Genomic DNA, 5,270 nt, shown 5'->3' on the forward strand with positions numbered 1-5,270 from the left:
ATTGATTCATCCTCTGTAGCTAATGTATTATCCAGCACCATATTATTTACAATGGGCAGTGGATCTTCTACTTGTCCTGGGAGAGGCTGTCCTCCACTGTTACTGGGAATGACTGGACTACCTTGGATTTTGGGGCCTTCATGAGGCCCCTGGACTAGGTTCCTGGCTGTAAAGGTCTACCTTGTCTGTCTGTAGTCGACCAGCATTCCTTGGTCCAATGTCTGCACTTGCCACACCTCCTGAAGAGACCAGAAGGCTGAGGCCTTCTGTCTGAAGCATTCCTGGTAGAAGCATTATTTCTAGGAATGCTTCATCTACAGTTCCTACTCTACTATAAGTTTTATCTTATTATTGTGTGTGTTTTGTGTGTGTGTGTGTGTGTGTGTGTGTGTGTGTGTGTGTGTGTGTGTGCAGGCATGCACCATGGCACAGGCATGGGAGTCAGTTGACAACTTTCAGAAGTAGGTTTTCCAGGTGTTAGTCCAGACCACTGGCATCCAAATGATGTCAAGGGCCACGGACATCAATATAACATCCTGGTTGTGGTAGAGCCATGGACCCAGAAATGTCCCCCAGCTGTAGCTCAGGCTTGAACATCACCATAGGGAAGGCTCTATGGCTGTGGCTAGCTTTGCATTTTGATCTCCAGTTGCTTTATTAGATCATAAACAATGTATCACCACACTATGTTTCTCTTTCTCCCCTCTCTCCCTCTCCCTCCATCCCTCCCTCCCTCCATCTCTCCTACCCCTCCCTCTGCCCTCTTTCTTTCTCTCAGGAGAGTTTTTTCCCCCTAGTTTCTTTTTATTTTAAGGAATGACTCAACCCATGTGAATATTATCCAAAAAGTACTCTCAGGTTTGTTCTAATATTTTTGTGCCTTCATTGTTTCCATAAACTCACATGAGATTTGCTGTGTGTGTGACTGGAGATAATGTTGTAAGTATTCAGTAAATATTGTTACTAAGTAAATTACTAAAATCCTCTTATGCTAATAGATCTCACTGCTCTCATCAGCTCCTGTTGGGTCTGCTCCTGGACTCCCTATCTTTTCTACTAATCTGCCACTGTATTCAATCACCACTCTCACACTGTGGCAATCTTTGTCGTTGAGGTCAGCTTTAGCACCTTCCCTAATCATAGTCGTTTGCATAACTCTAGTCTATTGTGATTGACTTCTTTCTACTGGAGGTGAAAGCTATTCATTTAAATACAGTAATATTGAAATATGCTGATCTTGCCACAAAAATCCTTGTAATATATTCAGGAGCTAGATCCATCTAACATCTTCCTATTTTTTTTTGAGATTTTGTTTATTTTTATTTCATTAAATGGCTGTGCCACCTGTGTGTATGTCTGAGTATCATGTGTATACAGTACCCACAGAGGCTAGAATAGGGTGTCAGATACCCGGGGACTGGAGTCACAAAGGGTTGTTAGCCCCTCTGTATGTACTGGGAATTGAAGTCAGGCCCTCTGCAAGAGCCAAAAGTGCTCTAACCACTTAACCAATCTCTCTAGCTCCTGAATATATTATAAGGGTTTTCGTAGCAATATCAGCTTATTTTAAATGAGCTGACAAGAGTGCTGACTCTTAAAGGAAAGCTCATGCTTTTTGTCTCAGCACTTGGGAAGCAGAGGCTGGGGGATCTCTGTGAGTTCAAGGCCAGCCTGGTCTACACAGTGAGTTAGTTCCATACAACAGACCTGACACTGTACTTTAGATGCACCTTGTGTTTTTAATCGGTGCTGCAATGCAATAAGACAGGAAATCCAACATTCTCTTTATAAATAACGAAACAGGGTGTGGATGAAAGGGGAATAGCTGGGAAAGCTGGACTTGGGGTCTGAGCTCTTGGATTCAACAGTCTAGACTTCTATATTAGCACCCTGTCATCTACCTTCTGGAAGCTGCAGCTTTCTTTCTCAAGGGGGAGTGGAAAAATACCTGTGTGTGATGCTGTCTGCATCTTCCCCAAGAGCTACCCCCTCCCCTTTCTCTCTTTCCTTACCCAAGAGTCAAACGGTTGTTACAGCACCAAATTCCAGACCCTGGTGCTCACAGTTGACCTTGTGGCAATGTGAGACTTAGTCAAGGCCACTGGAACCCAAGGAGGGGCATCGGAGGGAGGGGACATTTCTTTCACAGTGAGAATTAGTAAGAGGAGACTCCAGGAACCTGTTTTCCTTACATAAACTGCTCTGACACCTGATACTACTGATCTGAAAGGAGTGTGTCCTGGACACTGAGGGCGGCTTCAGAAAGACAGGAGTGACTGAGCCAAGGACACCTCAGAATTATGAAGTGATAAATTTTCCTTATTTCTTAAACCACATTTAATTGGACATCGAGTTACAACTCCAGAGGCAATAAATATTGCTGAGTTTGAAATCAAACTTATGGGGCACTTAGTAAGATACACGCAAACAGGAAGTGCCTGATAATGTTATTGCCATCTTCATTGATGTTTTCTGTGCATAATTTTTTTTTATTTTGTAGCTTTTGATCATTAGTAAGGTATGGAGGTTTTCTTTCTTTTTGAAGTAATCACTTCTCAGCCTGGAGAGGAATTTCAGCAGTTAAAAGTACTTGATGTTCTTGCAGAGGACCAAAATTTGGATCCCAGCCTCCCTATCAGAAGACTAATGAATCCCTGTAATTTTAGCTTCGAAGTCTTCCTAGGTACCAGCACATAGGTGGCAAACATACACATGTAAGTAAAAATAAGTTACAAATAAAATTAACACTTCTAAATTTACCAAATCAAAACACATAAGTATAGTCCTAGCCCATACACCATTAAGGGAATTGTTAGGGTCAAAGCCTGGGCCCTGACAACCCTAAGGAGCATCGTTCAGCCGTTCATCCTCAACAGGCCAACTACAGAAACAAGTGATTATGAAATGTAAAGAAATAGCTAATGGGGATGTCCTTCTATAGCTGTACATGTATGCTTCTCTTATTGGTTGATGAATTAAGATGTTTTGGTCAATGGACAGGCAGGATTTGGACAGGCAGGTACTCAAAACAGGGATACAGAAAAGTAGTAGGCAGAGTCAGAGAATTGCCATGTAGCTACCGGGAAGGTAGGATGTCCAGACATTCTCCAGTAAGCCAAGAAGATGAAGAGATACACAGATGGATAGAAATGGGTTAATAATTAAGAGAGAGCAAGTCAATAAGAAGGCTGAGTCATCTGCCAAACAGTGTATAATTAATATAGTCTCTGTATGTTTATTTGGGACTAAACTGCCACAGGACAGAGGCTTCAGTCCACAGATAGTGATTCAATGTTACCCCCACAAAGAAGAGGAATAATTAAAGAGGTCCATGACACTGGTTAAGTCCACATTCAGGGTCATAGCATGAGGTTTAGGTCTCAATAGATGGCAAAGGGGTATGCGAAGTTAAGCAGTCCTGGCCAAGGCGTGGTCCAGACTATATCCCTGACCCACCATTGTCTCAGTTCCATTCTTATCCACAACTTGTTGACTGTGTGAAATCTCTTTTCCCAGAGATTCTAGTGGTCTTTAGGCTTCAGCTTTCTCCTTTACACAGAATGAGATCCCTGGGAAAACTCCAGTTCCTTGGGGACCATGGATTTAATAGTCTGATAGCTGAAGGGAAGGGAGCAGGGTCTCTTTAGAGTATGTCCACTCCTATCAGCAAAGTTAAAGTCTATGCAATGCTGATCCAGTGATTTTATAACAGAGGGCCGAAGAGAGGACTCAGCAGGTAAAGGTGTTGCAAAGCAAGCCTGGCAGCCGGGTTCCATCTCCAGAACCCACGTGAAGGGCAGAAGGAGAAAGATGAGCCCACAGAGTTGTATTACACCCACACCCACCCACCCCCCCCACACTCACACACACCATGTTACATGTGTTTACCGCCCACAGACACACTCCCTCTAAATAAATAAATACAAGAGATTTATAGTGGAGCTGAGAAGTTCTGATTGCCTAGTGGTATGGGATTTGGATATAATGTGTTTCCCCCAAAACTTAGGTGCTGTAGGGTTGATAGCCAGGATAGCGTTTTCAGAGGTGGGCTCTGGGGAGGCAATTTTATTAGTAGACTCATAGGCAGTAGAATGGTGACAAGAATTTTAAGAAGGAAGGAGAGGTGGCTCCATCCCTAACCACAGGGGTAGGAGAGCTGGCTCTGAGGAGGTGATCCCAGTGGCCCAACCAGCTCAGCTACCACCCAGACCCACATCCTGGGCCTACGGGTAGCCCACTCTAACATCTACCCCTCCTACCACCCGCTGGAATCCGTGAAGGGACTGGTCCTGTGGAATGACACCTGCAGGATCCCTGTGACCTGGGGCAACAACAAGATAACCAAGAGGAGTTTTGGTGAGGGTCCAGTGATGATGGTGTGCTAGAGGCCTTGAACCAGACCAGTGACTCACTGCAATGGACATTTTTCAGGTGGGGCTGACGGACAAAGGGTGTGTGTACCGCGAGACACACCGCAGCTCCTGGTGCCGCTAGGATGAATGAAGAGGCGTTGGGAAGACAAGGAGTGAGGTGGGCTTTTTGTTTGTTTCTTTGTTTTGTTTGTAATTAATTTGGGGAGCATGCTGCGGGGGTGAGGGACCAGGAGGTGGATGGGATTGGGGTGCATGATGTGAAATTCCCAAAGAATCAACAAAGAATTATGTTTTTAAAATTACCAGGGAAACAACCCTTTGGGCATGTCTCGAAGGGAGGGAGTTTGTAGATCATGTAGGTCGAGGTAAGGAGGAGTGTCTTAAGCACACATCCACCGGGTGGGATCCCGGACTGAATAAAAAGCAGCAGCAAGCTGAGCAGCAGCTCCATTGCTCCGGCTTCCTGAGTGTCGACTCAACCAGCTGCCTGATGCTCCTACAGCCGTGACTTCACCACCACTGTGGGTTGTCAAGATTTTGAAGAGTATGTTTTGTCTTTGATTCCAGTCTTCACCTCTTGGTCACCATGAGGTGAAATGTTTTCCTCTCTCACAGGTTTTGCCTTGCCTTAAAGCAACTGACCAAATAAATGACTACGTACTAAACCTCTAAAACCAGGAGTTAAAATAAAACCTTTGTTGTTGTTGTTGTTTCAAGGGAAGTTCTCACTGTGAAGCTCTGGCTGGCCTGGAATTCACTATGTAGATCAGACTGGCCTCAAATTCACAGAGATTCATCTACCTCTACCTCTGCCTCTGCCTCTGCCTCTGCCTCTGCCTCTGCCTCTGCCTCTGCCTCTGCCTCTGCCTCTGCCTCTGCCTCTGCCTCTGCCTCTGC

The 5,270-nt window shown here is 44.9% G+C and overlaps 1 long non-coding RNA gene across 1 annotated transcript; it reads left to right on the forward strand.

The window, feature by feature from the left end:
* The first annotated feature begins 753 nt into the window (after positions 1–753).
* Positions 754–5,051, forward strand: LOC121139001. Its single transcript, XR_005875873.1, has 3 exons — positions 754–858; positions 4,432–4,530; positions 4,989–5,051. It is a non-coding gene; the product is annotated as an uncharacterized LOC121139001 (long non-coding RNA).
* Positions 5,052–5,270: the final 219 nt, after the last annotated feature.

The sequence above is a fragment of the Mesocricetus auratus genome, unplaced genomic scaffold, assembly GCF_017639785.1.
Source record: "Mesocricetus auratus isolate SY011 unplaced genomic scaffold, BCM_Maur_2.0 Super-Scaffold_6730, whole genome shotgun sequence".
NCBI classification, from domain to species: domain Eukaryota; kingdom Metazoa; phylum Chordata; class Mammalia; order Rodentia; family Cricetidae; genus Mesocricetus; species Mesocricetus auratus.